Source organism: Mustela nivalis (genome assembly GCF_964662115.1).
Source record: "Mustela nivalis genome assembly, chromosome: 8".
Taxonomy (NCBI): Eukaryota; Metazoa; Chordata; class Mammalia; order Carnivora; family Mustelidae; genus Mustela; species Mustela nivalis.
The window spans coordinates 16,225,190-16,247,868 of NC_139027.1; positions in this window are offsets into that span (position 1 = coordinate 16,225,190).

Consider the following 22,679-nt stretch of genomic DNA (forward strand, 5'->3'; position numbering starts at 1 on the left):
GAGACTCTCAAGCAGACTGCCCACTGAGTGCCAAGCCCCATGCCAGACTTGATCTCACGACACTGAGGTCATAATAGCTGAAATCAAGAGCCAGGGAATCCACGGCCTGAGCTACCGAGGTGCCCCAAAATTTCTTCTGACACTAAGATCCTAGGTGATGGTTTTTAGAAAATTCCCATTTTAAAGTTCAGTTGCATCAGTTGTAGGAGAGAGAAGGGAAAACTAAATGAGATTTTAAGAATCTTTGCTTTCTGTGACATCATTCTCATCCAGAAATCAGCATTATTTATTTTATTTACATTTGTTTGATTTAATATGTTTTTAGGAGCCTATCACTTTTCTCCTATGAGGTAACTTACTAAATTGAGTCTTACTCTGTCAGTTGTAAAATAATATAGTAACCACAACCCTGCCTATATCCTGGGATACAATTTCCCTGCCTATATCCTGGGAAATTGTAATAAATGAGAAGATGACTAGGTAAAAAGTTGTACACAACCAAATCGATATTATCCTAATTATTATTAAGCAACAACACTCACATGCTAACGAAAGTTGCTACTTCTGAACCACACGCACACATACGCACACCACTTCTGCCCCAGAAGCTTAATTATGTCTGTACTAAAACTTGTACCTCTTTGAATGATCTTATATTGTTTCTAACTCAACATTTCATGATCTTTTCTTCCCTAGGCAGCTAATTAAATCAGCAGCTGAACTCTTCAATTCATACTAAGGCAATCAGGAATTTCTATTTCTTTTCAACTAGTTCCCTCAAATAATTGCACAGTTCCTTTTTCTAGAATCTTGAAGGAGCAAGACGAAATGGATTTTAATGGGTTACTCTCCGAGCCACAAATAAGACTGACTTTTCAAGACTTTGGCCAAGTATTTATTTGAATGGAAGAAGGTTTGACTGATTGAAAATAAGCTAGTATATGTCCTAACGTGGCTTTTGATTAATTCACACCAATGATTCTGAATTTGTGCCATCTACTTTAAAAAGAAACCCAACTTGTGAAGCATTCTTATTTTTCATCCAGAGAGGATTAGTGGAGAGAAAATTAAGTTCCCTCATCTAAGTAAGTACCTCAGGGAACTATTCACCTATCAATGTATGGGAGAGTTTCTGCCTGTAACTTACCCAATTTCATTAGCATTAATGGGGGTTTTGTGTGAAATTCTGTGTGAATCATTGCTTTAGGAGATCTGTAGGAGTTGTTTGATTACTTTTATTCTGTAATGGCTCTATTCTCCAGCTCAAACTTTTAACTCGTTAGGCTTGCAATAGATGCTAAATTTTGAAAGGAATCAAGCTTGGACTTCTGCAGGTAATTAAATCAGAGGAGCAGCACATGGAGTCATTCACCACTGTGACTAGCAGATGCACGCTGCCTATCAGGTGCCTGAATGTTCTGCTAGAATGGTGTCTCTAGCACGTGAGGATTCAAACTTGAGCTTTTAGCTTTCATCCAATTGTGTTTTGTTAATGTGAAAAAAAATAAAAATATGTTTTATTAATATGTTCTCACTTATGAGTATTCTTACTCAAGCCTTCTATTTCCCCTCATTGCTGGGCTGTGAATTCTGCCCCCATTTAGATGACCTTTTAAGCACCCCACCCTTGCTGCTGTTCGGCTTCTACTTTCTAATGATCTTTACATAGTATGAAAATAGAATCTGTGTCCAAATCTGGGCAATTCTGAAAATGAAAGGAGAAACTTGTGAGGCTACATGGTCTGAGTGCACACGCAAAAACATCCTGGATGTGCACTAGGGAACTTCAGCAGCCTTAGTGAGGGGGAGGAAGGTAGAGCTAGAAGCCCAGCTGGTGGGCAGCCCTAGGTCCCTCTGACCAAGGTTAGGCTGCTTCTGCTGCCAGGGGTCTCCTCCTCTGGACCTAGTGTACTCACACACATACAGACCTGGGATAGAAGAGTATTTTGGGGACTCAGAAGAAGAGGTGCGTAATTCAGGTAATTCAGATGAATTACCCAGTGAATGAAAAAGAAAGCCCCAGAAATCTGACAGTATTTCCCTTTCTTTGATGAAAACCTCACTTTATGTGTAATAAGGGAGACATATGGTGAAGAAGCAGGAGTGGGACATCCAGAGACTCCAGCAAATCCAGATCTTGATGCTGGTATAAGTGAACATCTGGATGGCTGGATCGAGATTCAGGTTCAGATGACTTCACTGTAGAGTTAGAAGATGAGTCTTGATTCAGCAGATTATAGCCTTAGTGACGGAGAATAACTCTCAGAGGAAGATGATGAGGGATGTTGAGGTAAATCAGGCAGGGCAGAGCAATAGAGGTTCACTTGAAGATCCTGAAATTTCCTCAGCAGACTACCAGAAGTATAATTGATGAAATAAAAATGAATCCTCCCCTTTTACCCTACTGCGACAGATGTTGGGCAATTGGTGAGAAGTGGCTTCATAAATAGGAACAGAAAATATCTGTAAGAGCCAATTTAGATAAGTTAACACAAGGAGGAGAAGGCTTTGGTGTTCCTGATGGAAAAAAAAATAAAAACAAACAAACAAAACAAAACAAACAAAAAACACAAAAACTACAGTGGATGATTCCAAAGACTCATATGTTGAAGAAAATGATGATCATCGCCTAAATCTCCCAATTCTAACAAAGGGAACACTATTCTCAGGCATGAACTTCTAATTGGATCACATATAGCAAACTCAAGGAGTTTGAATGAGAAAAAACACGAGACAAAGAAGAAAATATGGAATCTAGTTTTCTCCTTAATGCCATTGATTCTCATAGGATTTGCCTAGGTCAACCTAAAAACAGTTGCATTGTCCATTGCAATATAGGACATTTTATGGCATGTTTTACATGTGCAAAGCAGCTTAAAAAATGTATGCAAGATGAGTAAGTTCTATAGATCTGCTGTACAACATAGTGCATACAGTTAACACATATTAGGCACTTAAAAATACCCTGAGGATAGATCTCATGTCAAGTGTTCTTACACACACACACACACACACACACACACACCCCCAAAACGCAAGGAAACTGTTGGAGGACGGATATGTTTAGGACCCTAACTGTGGTAATAATACAATGAGTGTATGCTATGTCCAAACTTAACAAAATGTATACATTAACACATGTAATTTTTTGTAATGTATATCAGTCATACTTTGATAAAGCTTAGAAAAAGAGAGAAGCAAGCCCTACCCAGTATGAAGACAACCAATTCAAATGAATGTGATATTTCCCCTAGTTGACCTGTCCATGAAAGTAGAATTATGTATTTTTAACAATAAAACCCTAAACATTTAAAGGAACATGAAATGTATCATTTTTTTTTAATATGTCAAAGTAAGAAAGTATCTTAGTTCATGTATCTTTCTTCTCATCAGAGTAATTTACCTATTGGGATTGATAGTGAATGTTTACTTCCTTTTAGGAAAATGTAAATTCTGTCTACATATTTGGTTTTTGATGTAATTTAGATTGGATATGCTGTTTATCCTTTATTCCTATTCCTTATATTTTAAATCTTATCCTCTTTCTCTTAAATGAGATGTACCTAATTTTATTTTTATATAACTAGGGCATTTAAATGTAACTTATTTAGTACTTTTCATGTAAAAAGAAAAAGTTTGTGTGGAAGATTTAATATTAAAATTTGAAATACCCTTTAATCTTGCGATTCTTAGTTTCTCTCCTCTTTCAGAGCCTCTTAAAATACTTTTTCCAGATAAAAAATAAATTTGGTGCTGTGTAATTAAAGTGTACTTTTTCTCCAGCCACTTTGGTATATAAGGGATTAGTGGTAAAGATGTTGTCTCTTGAGAAGTGTTGGGGAATAGGCATCATTTATCCATAAAAAAGAACTTTTCAACGTTCTGTAGTAGAACATGGAGTGGTCCTGTGGGGTACAGCCTGGGGTATCAGACTTCCCCACACAGGATTTCAAGATGTGGCAGAATCAACTGTTTCCCCTAAATTAATACAAAAATCTAATATACTTTGAGGTACATTCTTGGGCTGGGTTACATAATGCCAAGTAGTTTCCTAGGATCCAGAACTTCAATTATGGCAAGTTCTAGAAACCAGTGAATTCAGAAAGATAAATTTAGAAATCTTATGGGAAAAAAAAACGTTCAGGGATACTTGGCTCACTCAGTTGTTTAAGTGTCTGCCTTTGGCTCGGGTCCTAATCCAAGGGTCCTGGGATTAGCCCCACATTCTCCCTCTCCCCCTGCTTGTTCTCTCTCTCTCTCTCTGTAAAATAAATAAATACAATCTTTAAAAAATAAAATAAAATAAAAAATGTCCATTTTAAAACTAGCTAGAAAAGTCCTAACTTTTTTCTAAATTATCCAGAAATTATGTGCCACCTTTCTTAAAAAAAAAAAAATAGGGTCAAAACATAGGATTCTAAAATATCTTTCAAACTCTGCAGATTAATTTCTTCATTCATGTTTAAATATGGATCTTATTTGAAGCACGACACTATGAATAACTATTTTGATTTAGGGTCCCAGTGTTTTTCTCCTGTGTGGGGTAGTTCTATAGACTTGCATGAGAGCAGTGAGATCAACTGAACTATAAGTTCAGAATAGGGCTGCAGAGTCACTTCAAAAACTTTCTGTGCCAGTCACTAACAGTATATTGTTATAAACTTCAGAACCCCCCCACCCCCCTTCCCATGTATGCATATGTAAGCAAGAAACAAATGGCTGAAGGGATTAGTACATCAGCCAAAGAGTGGTCCTGAAACACAGCACATCGACTAGAACTAAGTAGAACTCATCTTTTTTGAGGAGAGTTGGTGGCATAAATGAGATTACCAACAATATATATCTGGAGTATATGTCTGCAGTGATTATATAATTTATAAAACATTCATATCTATACACAGTTGGAATCTGTTGTATGCCTATGGATCAGCAACATGGAAATTTTTTTTCCCATTTTCAGGTTTAGTGTATTTACTTATTGATTTACAAATAATTTATTAAATGTTAGAGTAGGAAAAATAATGAAAGAAGAACCATTAATGATGATGTAAGGACAACAAGGATAAAATGAGGGACCTTGTCTTTGACTCTAACCTTCTGAAGTACATACTCATTCACACAGATACCTGCCTGGTCTGCAAAATCTAGAAAAGTTCTGCTTATAAACACCCTAGGTTTTTTGTTTGTTTGTTTGTTTTTCACACGTTTTTATAGCCTCCTAGCTCTCTACTTAGTTTTAGTCCAACTTGCCTTTCATCTCACCAAAGTTTCATCCTTCTATTCTGTCTACTTTTCTGTTATCTCTTTCTAACATATTTCACTCCCACCCCCTTTCTCTCCATGTGGATTTCAATGACACGTCCCTATCAACCTCCAGAGTAACCACACTATTCAGAGAAAAACTGGGATCCCACAAAGTACGGTTCCTCTAGGTGCATTTTCTCTAGCATCAGATGGGCACCAAGACTGTCTGACAAGCCTGTTGTCTCAGTAGGCTCTCTCACTGTTACTATGTTAGCTATTTTAAATCTTGATCTTCCTGCAGCCTTCAACTTACTAGCCCTATAACCTACTTAGAGCGGATAATTCTAGCTCTTACTTCAGAACAAATGCCATTGCAATTGGAAATCTGCTCATGTCAAATCCATAAAGATAAATGTACCTGAACCCTTATTTTTATCTTTTACATGTATCCCAGTGTAAGAGAGACCTTCCCCCTTTGAAAGATTAATTCATTCGCCAGAGTTCTTCAATCTATAGCCTGCTACCTCCCAGGAGACCTGGCTATATTGGTTCTTCCCTCTTTCTGCAGTGACTTCAAAGAAAACAATTAGCTAACATTGGTTGAGAGGATGTGGACCCACATTCCCAGATGAAGAGAGGAAGAACTAGAGAAAACATCCAAAATCATACTGCTTAAGAATGGAAGGGCTAGAATTAAGATTGAAGTGTGCAACATCACAAAGAGAGGAATTATTTGCTACTGTATATTATCTGCATCATATAATCACTTAAACAGCCATGAAATAATTCTGGAATTACTATCTATTCTTATTGTCTCTAATTCTCACATCTCCCATCGGTTCTTCAACTCCCAACGCTCTGGCTTTCCCTTCTCTGTTCCCCTGACACCTCATTTTCCTTGTGATCATCTACCAGCTCTTTGTGGCTCAGATCACTCCTCTTTGTTGAGTCTTCTTGATATCTGCTATTTTTAATCACTCGGTGTTTTTATAGATGTTCTTTCCCTGAGCTCTAGGACTCCACATGTGGTGGCTTTCTAGCTCTCAGCTTGTTCTTTGTTTTGCTTTCCTTCGTGTACTGCTCTTTCCTTAAATGGTTTTCACTTAACTGCTTGTCAGAGGATTCAGTTCTTGGTCACCTCATCTATCATGATGACTTGGGTGAGGACCTGTTTGCTGATCCTGGAATTTTCAAGGACATTCTGTTGGAACCCTTATTCACCACTGTCACCTCTACCTTCTCAAATGCACCAAGAGCTTTAGAGTTCTTTTCTCTACACAACCCAGAGTTGCGGTCGGAACTTCACAGTGAACTAGTAATTGACAGTGTAGCTAAGGAAATATCTGGACTGCCATGGTCCTTTGGTTCTTCATTGTGTAGCTGGGTTTTCTTGTACCCACTCCTGAGGCAGCCTGATAATCCTTTATTCCTACCTGTTTTGCTTCGTCATCTCCCTGTTACGGGTGCAAAGGTTGACACTATTGTCATCTGCAGGTTTTTTTCTGCATTTAGTACTCTATAGGTGTCCAGATAATCGCTTGAATTCCCAGTCTGAGTTACCAATCTGTGTGTTACAGAGAAGGAATGATAGTTTCCAGTTTTATAGAAACAATAAGGTGGCTCTTGTAAATAAAAATCTGAGGAGTTTTCTGGTGGAAGACTGAAGCCTGTGCCTCCTCTAACTTGCAGAGCTGGAAATTCTGATCTTTTGTTTGCATTCTTGGCTCTTACACAGTTTATTTCTTTTTAAGATTTTATTTTATTTGTTTCAGAGAGAGAGAGAGAGAGAGAGAGAACGAGAAAACACACGAACAAGCATGAGCAAGGAGAGGGACAGAAGGAGAAGCACACACCCTGCTGAACAGGGATCCCAGTGTGAGGCTTGATCCCAGGACCCTGGGATCATGACATGAGCCAAAGACAGATGCTTACCCAAGTGAGCACCCACGTGCCCCTCTTACACAGCTTAGATGTGCAAACATCAGTGACTATGCACAAAGGTACTCTCACTGGTAAATCAGCAATGAGTGGTGTTCACGCAGGAATACATCAGTTTATTTAGAGACCAGACCTGGTCTGGTGCCCAGCACGTCCTCCTTCTCTGCTTAGTGGCAAGCAGAGAACAGGTATGTACAGTTGTAAGCAAGTGCCAGGATATGCCATTAGCAACATATGATGCCAAGCTCTTGGACTGGTCTTGCCTAAAGGAAATTTAATTTTCTTTGAAGACAGGGTGTAGGTTAGGGTGTACTTCTGTTTAGTGAGACCTTTTTTTTTTGTCAGTTGTTAGCCCACCCATTATCCTTTCATGTCCCATTATACTATTTTGGTCACAACAGAACAGAGATAGGTGACTAGGGAAGAAAGGAAAGGCTGAAGTAGAGAATTAAAGAAAGAGCTGAGTGTCCCAGGGAATCTCACACAGACCTCTGCACATATCTGTACCTCTGCCTAGATCACTGTTTACTTTTCAGTATCCCATTTAGAGATTAAGATCTTCAGAATAAAAGGAACATAATTTCATTAGTCTAAATGAATTATAGTGCCTAACCCAGCATAGTCCACGGATGGACAAAGTAGCAAAAGTTTGCAACCACCAAAGGAGTATTTGTCTTCTCAGAAAATAACAGCAACAATTTTTACCATACCCATTAAAGCTTATAATTTTACTGTTACCTCTGGATGAATCTCACACATGAATCTTTTCATGCAGTGGTAATAGCCTACTAAAATTTTAGACTTCCATTGCTCCATTTGTTACTGAAATGTTTGTCAAAGAAACAGGAAAGGTAAAATACAGGTCAGGTCCACCATAGTACCTTTGTGTCCCACACAACCAAAGTATATACTTCTGGACTAGTCTGATGACACAATGTAACACTTAACCCTGACATAACAAATTCAACCCCACAGTTAAGATTCAGCTATAAGACTGGTCATAATAATACCTGGTAGAATATTTCCAGGGTCTCTCCTTTCTACACACTCCAGATATCTATATCTAGGCATAGATATACATGTGCATATATACATATATACACACACACATATATGTATATATATATGTGCATATATATACATATATACACACACATATATGTATATATATATACACACACACGTAAACTTATCTACACATGTATATATATATAAATTTATGTCATATATATCATAAATATATATATATATATACACATATATTTATTATATGGGTTTGCATATTGGAAAATAAAATTCACCTTGAGAATGAATTTCATTTTGGCAATATGCATTAAGATTTCCTCTAAATATTCACAATTTTAATCCAAGGAGTCTATATCCAGTAATTTATTCTAAAGTTACTGAGAAATGTATGCAAAATTTTAAGAATAAAAATGTTTTTAGTAGTATTATTTTCAGTAGAAAAAAATTGAAAGGCACACCCTTAATAACAATTTACTATTTAACTAAATATACCCATTTTGTCAAATATTATTTAGTTCTTCCTGGAAATTCAAAAGAATACTAAATAATCTAAAAAAATAGCCATAAAGTAATTTTAAGTGGGAAAAATAAAGCAGCATATAAAATTGTTACACATATAATGGTGGTGGTGGTGGTGGTGTCCTAGGCATTTTTTATATACATTTTGTCCTACATTTGTCTAGCATTTGTCTATTTTGTCCTTTTTCACTTTTTCTGTCCTAAAAGGTATTTTATTTTTATGGTCATAAACAATAAACGGTTGTTAAAAGATTTCCTAATGTCTAAAATCAGAAACAACAATAGAATGGGATCTACTACAGTTTATTACAAATGTCTATGTTTAGATATACATACTTAAGAAGACAAAAAAACATTTGATAAATATTCAAGATCAGTTGTAGGCAACAGTTTGCAGTGTCGCCTGACAACGACGAATGCAGTCTGTGAATGATGATAATATTTCTATTAGGAAAACTGAAAGTGAGAACCGCTCTGTTCTTAGACCCCATGTTCAGACTGCTGTGCTTGGTTCCAAAGCCCACATCTCAAGAGGTTCAACGACCTATAAACTAGTGTGACCAACATTACAAATGGCCACCATGTGGCGTCCCAAACTTCCAAAGTGGAGATGCCAGCAGGGGGCATCTGTTTTGGTTAAATATAAAGGCATATTTCTTAAGATCAGGACTATAAAAAAAAAATGGAACCAGTTTTCCTGTGACATCATTATGTTACTTTCACAAGCAATTGGGTGAGCATCTGAGGAGTCCCTATGGCATGAGCCCTGTTCCACAAAGAAAGTAGATTAACTCCACCCACTCTCCCTCCAAATGGGCAGGATCCTGAGATGTATATGGTAGAACAATCTGGGTGTTTTCAGGATGAAGACACTTCTTTTCATTATGAGGATTCCTTCTCCATTAATAAAATGTGGAAGAATGTCACAGAAAAGGGGATAAGCATGAATCACAGAATTACTTTTGTAATGTAGCATGTTTAAGAAGACTCAAGCAGATGCACACAGAAACAGTTTGCCAAATTATTTTACAATAATATTATAAAATATTTTTTTCTCAATGAAAACGCTTATGGCTATCAAACTAAGAAAATCCTGTTGGAATGTATGTGTTCAAACCTGTCTTCAGAAACTACTTAATATGTCGATAATTACTTATGAGTCTTTTTAATGTCTGATTTTGAAATGCTTTTTCTGTGATTCACAAAAAAAGTACAAGTATGCCAGATGGCAATGCATAAAATGAGAATAATTTAATGCTTTTGCTTAACAAAGTACTGTAACTTGGCTTACTGTGAGAAAGAAAATTTATTTTTAGGATGTCAACCTTCACATCTAAATGTCTGTCTATATGTATGTATATGTGTGTGTGCATACATATACGTGTGTGTGTTTGTGTGTGCATTATAAGATTATACAGGGATTTTTCATATCTGTATATTGTTTAGTTTCTCGGACATTTTGTGTGTCCATCAACAAAATTTAATGGGCACATACTTTGTACTGAATTTTCTTTGTGATCTATTTATTCCTTACAGGATAGGGATGAGAAGATGGATCTGACAGAAAAGAATAAAAAAGTGTCAGCATTAAGACCCTATTCAACAAATGCAATATGGCTATTAACCAAAGTCAATATAATAAATGCAGGAGGAAAAACACATCTAATCCCTTCAAAGGAAGTTGTGTGGGCTGCACAAGTATAAAGCATATTCACTAATAAGGTGAAACCTGAGATTATACAGCATGAATATGCTAGGTAATTATGAGTTAATGCAACAAAATATATAATTTTGCTTATTCTTTATCAGTAGGGGGTTTAAGGTAATGGATACATTTTTAATGAAATAAATAGAAAACTACTGAAAACTCTGGGTAAAAACAAGAGTCCTAATTAATAATCTGCTCTTTGCTATTTCCTGTTGCAGATTTTAGCCCATGTTCTATATTCAGCTGTAATCTAACCATACCCATTTAACTTCCAACTGAAAGCAGGAAAATGTCTTCAAAGTATCCTCTACTTCCAATGCATTGCCAAATTCTCTTTTAATTTTTCATTTCATAAAAGTAAAAATAATCTCGGAAAGTTATCTTTAGTGCTTCTCCACAAAACCTGCATCTTATCTCTGCAACATCCCTGATCTCATTTAAAATTGTGAAGACTACAGTTATCTTCCTTGCATTTCAAACAAATTAACTTGTCCCCTTTTATCCCCAGCTCCTTCTAGTTGCCTTAACTTCTTGCTGTCAATTGGTGAACATCTGCCATTCGAAACTATACCAAATCATTTCACTTTCCTCTGGATCTCTCTTCCATTCATAGTCAAGTATTTTTTAATACTAAAAAGCCTTGAATGCTTGAATGCTCTAAGTAAACCTCAAAGGCATCTGTTATTTTCAGGGTCCTGCTGTCTTCCATACGACAGCCTCTGCTACTGTGCCTGAAGTTAGTCTGCCCTTCCCAAAGTTCCAGAGTCAGAGCTCAACTTGACCTTTCTGCTAATGTTAGTACACAGAGCTAGTCATCCTTGGATTCTCAATCAACATCAAGTAGCTAGTCGACAAGTAAATTTCCCAACATTTAATCAGGGTTGGGTCACAAACCAAAGTAATATACAAATATTGAATATCTTGAATTGATGGCAGAATAACAATCCTACTAAAGTGGGCTTAATCCATCCAAGTGAACCAAAACCAGTAATGAGGCTATTCCACACCCTTAGAAGCCTCAGAAGTCATGTCTCTACTACAAAATGATAGGGATAAAATGAGGAATCTGCCATTTAACTGCCCTCAAATCCCTAGGATTCTGGAGTCCCAACGGAAAGAATAAGCACACTGATACCTAACCTAACCAGCTATTTGAAGCCACAATGCCAATCTGCCACCACTCTGTAAGCAATATATGAATTCTGTCTGCACCTGCAAAAGAACTCCTGTCTGCTCTGCCCTAGTCATTTATTTGAAAGGAAAGTTACAACCTTACTCTACACCCTTTACAGGTATGGTGACTGCTGTCCCCGCAATTGATTAAGCTCCATTTGTTTACATAATATTAAGGAGTATTTCAGGCACCAATCTTTCAAGTTGCCAACAAAAAACACATTGTTTTCAGTTTTTTAAAACATAATTAATCGGTAGACTTCTGTGCTAGGTTAACTCAATTGATTTTTTTTTCTGCCCCCCTCCGCCTCCCCCCTTTGTCACTTGACAGCTTGAAGCTGGGCTTGGAAAAGCTCATTTGCATTCTTGCAGCAAGACTGCAGAATAAACCAAGCAAATGCGTCTATTTGTGTACTTCAATATATGACTGTGCTTGCTTCAATCAAGACTTATTTTCAGTATCATGGCCAACAAAAGCATTAAACGAGTTTTCTCCGACATGAGTGATAAGCTGTAGAATGTATTTCTTTAAAGGATTTTTTTTTTCTGTGATGCTTATGGAATGCAATAAAAAACAGAAGCAAGAGTGCAAATCTCACTAGAAATTCATAATACTACCTTGCCATTTGACTCTTTCTTCTTGTTTCCTGATATGTTAAATACCTTCATTATAGTTCAGGTTGTAGCTGATTAGAAGTTTAAAAGATTACAGATATTTCAAAAGGAATTATTTTTATAAAAAATCAGTATTTCACATTGAACTTATAAGATTTCATTCTCAACCCAAGATTGTCATTTCACATACTGATCTCTTTGGGGAGTTGATGCTGGTATTGCCTTCTAAGAGTGAAAAACACCTAAAGTCTTTTTTTTTTTTTTTCTTTTCTTCCAGACATACTTAGTATTGTTTCAACATAATCTCTTCTGGGTATTTTTTTTTCTAATTCTTCCCCCATGAAAATGCTTGGTGCAAATTCATTGAAATAATTTCTTCCTTAACTATTTCTCTGCCACGGACCAAACATTTAGCTGAACCCAATTATTTTTCTGACTATAAACTCATGCGGTTTCATCTATAAAATGGAAATCTGTACCTGTATGTGCAAGAGAGGCAGAGAGAGGAGAGAGAGAGGGGGAAGCATGGGAAAGCAGGGGGAGAAAGGGGGAGACAGGGAAACAAAGGGGACACAGGGAAATGGGGGGGACAGGAGAGATTTCTGTGTTACTGGAAAGGTACAAGAGAAAGAAAGAAAAATCATGTTCCCTGTGTTCCGCATAATGCTATGTAGTCAGTGTGAATGACAGAGGTGATGTTCTCAGTCATTTCAGTCAACACATTCTTCTTTTCACAACCTAATCTCCTTCATCTGAAAGAGAAATATATTTTTAGCCACCTCTCTGGGACCAAGTCATTGATTTATGAATATAAGGTGAAGGACTTCATGAATTTTTTCTTGACCTCCATCTGTCATTTTCTCAGTCATATCTATTTTAAGAAATATAAAACAAATTGTCCTAATGGGGCACATTATCACCTTGATATATCACATAGGAAGAACTGCCTCTGCTTCTTATCACACCCATACAGAAAATTAGCTTTACACTGCCGTAAGCTGATTTTCTGTCTATTCTTTATTATTTTATACTGATAATGATACACATTACTCAAATACTGATTCATTCTGAATATTCTCACCAGAGATTGGAGTAAGTCCCTTCAAGTCTTTTGTTGATAAGGACAGAAACTAGAAGCAATTGTTCCTGCAACTGAGAATTCCCAGAATATTAATCCACCAAAGCTGACCAATGGATCATTGTAGTGACTTCCAACTTTTCCTTTACTACGTATGATTTTACATTCTAATACCACTACCAGCTATGTCTTTGACAGACATCATACCTGTTAACCCTCAAGCCTCATCCAAAATCAGCTTTAAAAAACACATCATTCATCATTAGGCAAACGCAAGTCACAATTATAATGAGATACCACCTCACATCTCTTGGGACATCTACTATAAAAAAAAAATACAGGAAAAAAAAAAAACAAGTGGTGGTAAAAATGTGGAGAGAAATTAGAACCCTTGTATATTATTGATGGGAATGCAAAATGGTTCAGTTGCTATGGAAAACATAGTATGACAGTTCCTCAAAAAATTAAAATATAATTACCATATGATCCAGGAATTCCAATTCCAGATATATACTCCAAAAAAATTGAAAATAGGATTTGTATACCCATGTTTATAGCAGCAGTAGCTATTTGTAATAGCTACTGTCGGAGGCAGGCCCCTGGCCAAGGCAGCCTCCGCCATTAAAAGATGGCGCCTGGCTAGTTGCCAGGTTAGGATTGCCTCATGAGACTAAGCGGAATGCCCAAAGAGGAAGTAAACAGCATTGGTTGCTAGCGAAGTTGTTCGTTTGGTGCACAGCCTGATTTGCTCCCTCCTGTACCCTGCTCGCTGATTGGTCATGTAAATGTATATAAGTGTGTAGACTTGCGGAAATAGAGAGAAGATACATCTGAACTGGGGCTTCTTGTCGTCCTTGCGGGTCGAGGGCGATAAGCTACAACATGGAAAAAACCCAAGTTTTATTGACAGATGAAAAGATAAGCAAAATGTAGTGTATACTTAGAGGGGAATATTATTTAGCCTTAAAAAGGAAGGAAACTCTGACATATGCTACAACATGGATGAACTATAAGAACATTATGCTAAGTGAAATAAGCCAGTCTCTTTCTCTCCACCCTCTCTTTCCCTCTCTCTCTCTCTCTCTCACACACACACACACACACACACACACACACACAGACATACAAATAGCAACTACAGTATGATCAGTATGATTCAAGTATTCTCTTGGTTAGATGCAGAGTGAGCATAAGATGATACATATCCTAAAGAATAAATCAGAAACGGACACACAAATAGGATGCATTCTGTAGCTAAGATGCAATATGTTTCATACCATTGGATGTTAAGATAGTACATTTTCCTTGTAAGGTATCGTGAACCTTCCTGTGTGGTCCTGGAAGCCCTGATAATACACTTCAGAATGGGGCAATATCACTTTAATTCACATGCAGAGACACAGAGCTCATCTTAGGGGTTAGTATTGTCACTAGGACAAAAATAAATGACAGTACATGAAACAGGCTTGATCTACATGAAGGTTACTAATAAGAAAGTTAGCAACCAGAGTTTCATTAATAAAATCGTGATGTACAAATAATTACATTTCTTGCTTTTGATCATAGTTGAGCATTTTGTTTTATTCTGACTCTTACACTTGAAGAATGTTGACAAAATGAAGTTTTGTTAGAGGAGGATGATCTGGAGGACGAAATATCTAGAATCCAAATTAGAAACGAGGAAGAGCTATTCGTATGGTAATTGTTTAGCTTAAATACCTTGGAAAGATGTTGTATAGTTCTACACATCTAAGGCACTACCTTAAAAAAAAAAAAAAGAGTAGCTTCATATTGAGTCGTTTAAGATAATAAAAGTAGGTCAAATGGAATAAAGTTGAGGTATGTTAGAGTTTATCTTTTTTAAACTCTATTTGATGAGGGAAGGGAAGGGGAGGGAAAGAAAAGTCTTAAGTGGACTCTGTGCTCAGCTTGATCTCATGACCATGAGATCATGACCTGACCAGAAACTGAGTCAGAGGCTTAACCAACTGCATCATTCAGGTGCCCCTGAGTTTATAACATTTAAAAAAAATTGTAACAATTAATGCTGTTCAACAACACAACTTAACCCTTCTGAAGCACTAGTCTTCCTGTCACTGGAAGAATTCAAGTGTGACAGTCATCCACGAGGAACAGAATCAAAGGGAATACTGCATTGGTAGTAGTTGAGATGTGAGACCTCTAATATATATTTCTAGCCCCAATATTTTAAACTTCTAAGTAAATTGGACACCTTGGAAACATACACTTATCCCTTTGAAAGTACTCACGACAGTTTTAACATTAAGAATAAAGAAGGTTATTTAAAGGACACTCAAAAGTGGTAATGATCACTCGATTGAGCCCATGCAATATTAGGACAGAACAAAACTGAGTTTTAAAATAAGTTTGCAGAAACACAGGACAGGACAGTTATGCGAAAGTCATTTGTTGTGTACTGAGGTTAACACAAAAATAATAATGATCTGGTTAGCTATGGCACTAAAGGCAGGCACAAAAAAAAAAATAAAGAAATAGATAAGTCAGACCTTATTAAAATTAAAAAAAAAAGTTTGAACAACAAAAAACATCCAGAAAGTGAAAAGACAGCTTTTAAAATGGGAGGAAATATTGGCAAAATGTATAGCTGATAAAGGTCTAGTATCCAGGATTTATTAAGCACTCTGACAACTCAACAACAGAGACAATAAAATTAAAAAATGGGCTGAGTACTAGATTAATATCTCTCCAAAGAAGATATACAAGGGCTCAGCAAACATATGAAAAGATACTCAACATCACTAGTCATTATGAAAATGCAAATCAAAGCCACAGTGAGATGCCATTTTATACCCACTAGGACCACTGGAATCAGAAAAATGGAAAATAAGTACCAGCAATGGGAGGAAGTAGAAAATGTAAAACCCTTGGACATTGTTGGCAGAAGGCAGGATGGTTTGACTGCTGGTGAAAAGCATTTGCTGGTCCCTCAAAAAGTTGAAGATAGAATTACCATACGGCCCCTAAAATTCTACTCCTAGGTGTCTACCCAAAATGATTGAAAACAGGTGCATAAATATCCATACACGCTTGCTCAGAGAAGCACTATTCATAATAGTAAAGCCAAAGGGTGGAAACAACCTTGAGGTTCACCAATGGAGGAATGGATAAAGAAACTGTGTTATATACACATAATGGAATATTACTCAGCCATAAAAAGGAATCAAGAACTACTACATACAGCAGAATGGATAGACCTTCTACACATAAGGTTGCATACCGTATGATTCTATTTGTTTAAATATTCATTATAGATAAAGCCCAGAGAAAGAACACAGATTATTGCCTGCCACAAGCTGGAGGAGGAGGATACACAGAGAAATGCCTTAATATGTTAGGGATTTTACTTTGGAGTAATAATTGCATAACACTTTAACATCCAGTACAAAATTGTACTAAATGCCACTTAGTTGTTCATTTTTAAACAATAAATTTTGTGTTTTGTGAATTTCACATCAATAAATTATTATTTTTTTAAATAATACATTCTGCAGGGGATGGTAGAGATGAATTCAATATTTGAATACCTCAAAGAGGCAAGTGTGGTGGTCCCTCTCGTATCTTTACTTAATTCAACAATCTGGCAACTTCAGAAACTGGATGGATGCTGGAGGATGATTGTATTCAGTGCCAGACTTAATCAAGCACTAAGCCCAGCTACAGCTGTAGCCCTCAATGTGCTATTGTTGTTACAACAGATTAATAAGGTCTCAGGTACATGGGATGCAGCCACTGGTTTGGCAAACAGGTTATTTTCCATTCAAATTAGAAAACAAGATTAGAAATAGTTTGCATTCACATAGGACAGACAACAATATATATTCATGATTATGTTTCAGGACTATGTTAAGTCTCTCATCCTCTGTCAGGACTCCTGAAGGATCGGGGCCACCTAGACATCTGAAAGAATGTCACAATGTTCCACAACACCAATGACATCATGCAGAGCTGGCAAGGTGAGAAAGTGGCTAGTCTTCTATAGGTCTTGGTAAGATACATACATCCCAGAGAAGGGAAAATAAACTCTGAAAAGACTCAGGGGCTGGGCGCCTGGGTGGCTCAGTGGGTTAAGCCGCTGCCTTCGGCTCAGGTCATGATCTCAGGGTCCTGGGATCTAGTCCCGCATCAGGCTCTCTGCTCAGCAGGGAGCCTGCTTCCTCCTCTCTCTCTCTCTCTCTGCCTGCCTCTCTGCCTACTTGTGTTTTCTGTCAAATAAATAAATAAAATCTTTAAAAAAAAAAAAAGACTCAGGGGCTGCATACTTGAGCGTGATGTGGGGGGATTCTATCATCAGGACAGTATCATGATATTCTTTTCAAAGTAAAACACAAGTTGCTGCAGCTTGCATCTTCCATCATGAAGCAGGGAACACAGTGCCTGATAGACCTTTTTGGGTCTACAGGGAACACATTCACACCTAACAATAATTACCAAGAAACATGAAAGACTGTTGGATTTCCTGGTGTAGGAAAGGACATGAAGTAGGTCCAAACTATAGTTTGATCAGTGCTGCCACCCAGACCACACAGTCCAGCAAAGGCTATGGTTTTGGGATGTTAGTGGTGGGAAAGTATGCAGTATGGACCTTATAGCAAACTCTAGTACAGAATCACAACATAGGTCCCTGGGATTCTGGGGCTGTGTTAACTACAAGAGAATTATAAGTCCCTTAAGAAATAAGTATCTTGTGATATCTTACTGATGGAGCACTTTAACATGGGACACAAAGTGACAATGCCTTTAGAATTTCCCATTATGAGCTGGGTTCTCTCTGGCCCACCACCTCTGGTAGGCCTAGCCACAGCTGTCTATAATATAATGTAAATGCACCTCTGGGAATGAACCTGAGCAGAGCCAGAGGTTACCAGTTACATCCATGAACATGTAGTCCAGACCTTGTGTTACCTGTAGAGCTGCACCAGTGCTCCTCCATCACCTTGTACCAATGAGATGGGGTTCCTATACAATGAATTTAAGGAGAAAGGAAGTATCTGAACCTGCTCTATGAATAGATCAAGTTGGTATATGGGTACAAACTGAAAATGAACGATGACTGTAGATTCATTATTCAGGGGTGGTCCTAAAAGATAGTCAAGAGTGATAATTTCAAAAATGAGCTAAACTGTGAAGAGTTAATCTACTTGTGTTTTTTGTGGAAGGAGAAATGACCCAAAGTGACAGGGAAGGGCCTTGGAGAAAAATAATGGAATACTGGAGACCTCTTCCAGGTAGAGGCATGTAGAGGTAATGTAGTAGTGGGCACAAAATGTGATTATTTTGTTAACTCCCCTAGGAGAACATAAAGCACAGGAGAGCCACTTGCCTGAATGACCAAGTAGACATGTGACTAAGCCAGTTATCTCCAGCTATGCTTTGTCATCCACCATCCACAACCAGTATAATGAACACATGAGTGGAGTGGTCATGGTGATAGAGCTGGAGGCTATAAGTGGCCCCAACAGCACAGAATCCCACTTACCAAGACAGATCTATTGATAATTCCAAATTACTAATTTGTCAGTAACAGAGACCAACAACTGAATACCCAATATGGCACCACTTCTCAAGGACATGAACTGGATACAGACTTTGATAAATTGATTAAACTGAATTCTTTCTATCCTGAAAAGACCATCTGTTCAACTTCACAGTTGTTATGAATATGGACATCCCTCTCCTCCCCACACAGCAACAGTCATAGCCGATATCACTATTGGGGGGCTAACAGAATGCCTGATCCAGGGGCATGAACTTCTCTACAAACTTCATCACATCAGGAGACTGATGTTAAGTGTTGGATGAGAAGAAGGGGCTGGAGTGTCCCATGACTATGAGAGTCATCAGTTATATTATACAGTATGCCATCAGGAGGCTCTTCGCCTTTTATAGAACGCAAGAATGACCTCCTAAAGGTGAAACTAAAATGCCAGCTCTGGGTGAACAGTCTGAAAGGAGTAAGCCTGACTCTTCACAGCACAGTGCATTCATTAAACGTCTCTACATGGTGATCTGTCCCCAAATGGAAGGATAAATGTGCTCAGAAACCAACGGGTAGTATGTGTGGCCCCACTCACCATCACTCCCAATGGTTCATTGGGGGACCTTAAGATTTCTGTTCCTATAACTCTAGGTTCTTCAGGGTTAGAGATCCTGGTCCCTAAAAGTGTACAGTCTTGCTTCTGAAGCACTTCTGAAGGTCCACAGCTAAAAATCCTACAGAACTATAAATTATACCAGCAACCAGTGTATTTTGAACTCTGTGCCCAGGGAAAAGCAGGCAGTGAGGGAGTCACAGTAGTAGCAGAAGTAATGGACTTAATTGTTAGGATGAGGTTAGGCTTTTACACGATGTGGGGGCAATGAGAAATACCTGTGAAACCTAGGACACCTCCTGGTATTCCCCTCCAAAAATTAAATGCATTCAGCTATGTGAGGTATTCCAGAACTGACAAGAGAATGACTATCACAACTTTGGACCTTCAGAAGTGAAGATTTGGATCACACCACGAGGTGAACCACCAAGACCTGATGAGTCAGGCAGCTGAAGGAGGAGGAGTTTTAGAACGGAGAATGGAGCATCAGTTACAGTTTGGGGTCTTCTGCAGCAATGGGGCCCCCTGGGATCCCATTAACCTTGTTCTTCTCCTTCTCTCCTAAGGAAAGGACAGGAAACACACAGAGGAGCCACTCCTCAAACCTGTGGAAGCAGCAGGTCTGAACCACGCAGGGAGGAATGTCATAGCTATAAGAATCTGCCTCATCGACTTCTTGCCACACAGGGTAGGGCTGACCAGGGCCTCAGCTACTGAGCTTTGGAATTCATTGTGGGGTTGTCCTGAGATCACGCTCCCCTGTGCAGCACCCAGCAATGACTGGGAATGTCAGAGATACCACGAACTTCGACCTACAGACATAGAAAATTATAAACAAATCATGGGGCACCTGGATCACTCAGTCTGTTAAGCGTCTGACTCTTGGTTTCTGCTCAGGTCCTGATCTCGGGGTCTTGAGATCGAGCCCCACATTGGGCTCTGTGCTTAGCATGGAATCTGCTTGAGTTTCTTCTCCCTCTCCCCTTACCCCTCCCCACTGCTCGCTCGTTCTCTAAAATCGATCTTTAAAAAAAAAAAAAAGAAAATTATAAACAAATCAATAGCCCAATAGATTTGAGAGATCATCCAGCATTAAAAAAGGAAAGCAAACAGTAAATACAAAGAAAAATGTTCTGTTTACAAATAAATGGGGCACTTAAAGAGAGACACAGGTTTGCTATTTTACAATTATCAGAGGGACAAATTATAAGGATGATAAGGAGAAAGAGGAGGAGGAGAATTAGTAATAATCTGACAATTCGCAACCTCAAATGTTGTTAAGGGTGTGAGGAAACAGGAATTCATATATGTGGTTGTGGAAACTGATCCAATATTTTGAAAGAGCAATATGGCAGAATCTAGTAAAAACAAAAATATCTAATTCCTAAAACCTAGTGCTTCAGCAATGGTTCAGCTGAATATAATGAAAACAAATCTAGATGTCTGAAGCAGAAAGCAATTTGAAACAGGAGCATAGGGGCATACAAAATTCTCAGAAAGGCTACAGGAAGGGCCCCTCGCGGGGCCTTTGGGAATGACTCCACAGCAGCTCTCTCTCTGGCCCACCTGGGATGCTGCTCTATCCCTGCCACAACAAGGCCCCTGGGGAACTGGGATGGAACGTGCCACCACACAGCTGTTACCCCAGGGTCAGGAAGCTGTCACCACAATTGTCAGCTCCAGGCCCACAACACATCTGCTGGCTCACGGGGGAAAAAAACGTTCCCTTTGTGCTGGCTCTGAACAGTGGGACAGCATCTGCTGCTGGAAAGATAAGTAAATACATGGCCTCTTTCTGTGCCTGTTTGTCATCGACTAGTCCCCTTCACCTTGCTGTTTCCCTTCCCAGGCTCCGTGCAAACCTCTGACTGGGAAAGTGCCTGCAAATGCAGACAGAAGGGAACTTCCAACTTTCCAAGTGTTGCTATGGGTCAGGGGAAAGGAGAAGTTTCACATGCACTTTGAGCCTGAATCTGCTATGTGTACTGCATCTAGCAATTTCACTTTTATTTTATTTATTTTTTAAAAAGATTTTATTTATTTATTTGACAGGGAGAGAAATCACAAGTAGGCAGAGAGGCAGGCAGAGAGAGAGGGAGAAGCAGGCTCCCCGCTGAGCAGACAGCCTGATGCGGGGCTCGATCCCAGACCCTGAGATCATGACCCGAGCTGAAGGCAGAAGCTAACCCACTGAGCCACCCAGATGCCCTACAATTTCACTTTTAAATGTACAACCTAGGACCCCATCTATCCAGAGGGGAGGTATTGGTGTTTCGGATGGCTAATTCTTTATTACACCAGATATTTATTTTAGAATGGGAAACATCCCTGGCCCCTCTAGCTAGCAGTTGCCAGTAGTGTCCTCCAGAGGTCACCACGAGGGAGGTACGCATGCGTATTTCCAAACACACCCTACGATTAGTATACCCCCCACATGGGAACCATTTCCCTCAAGTATTTCCAGCGTATTTGCATACAGATATTCATAGCAGCATTGTCTTTTACAGTGAAAAATTCTAAGTGATCTAAATGATCTAGATTTCAAAATGATCTAGATGATCTAAATGATCGTCACGGTGAAATAAAATGCGGAGACAGTCAACTGTATAACTTGCAGCAATTCAGACGGATGAGTCATCTGCATACATGTGATGAAAAAGAATCATTCTCAAACGGGTAATCTTTTATGGGAAAAGTTAAGTTGTAAAAGGCTGTTATTATTAATTCCAAAATATAACAATAATCTGAAGTTTCAGGACACTTTTTGACAACATTCCCCTCTTGAGCAGTACGAGTACAAGTTTTGTGGGTCTAGAAAGGAAGGACTTCCACTCTTGTTTATTCTCTGGCATGTCTGTTGACATCAAATGTCTGGAGTTTAGAACGTAGCATGAGCTTTAATGACATCAGTATACTCAAAATACAATATTTGTACAACACACTGTAATAATTTGATGAGACTGTTTGAAGCCAGAGGTGACAAGCCCAGGGGCTATAGCTGCCTCAAGGCTTGTCCCAGCCTCCACAGGGGCTGAAAGGATCAATATGGTTAGCAACTTTCATTTATCTGATACACCACCTTTGGGAAGATCTGTATTAACAAGGATCAAAACAATGTTCACATCGCCCAATCTGACTTTTCCTAAAAGGAGTTATGTTTGGGGACTAATATCACCACATAAACAAATTAATAGCATAAAACGAGGTAGCCAACAAGAGTAAACACCAGGCTAAATCCATTCTTGTC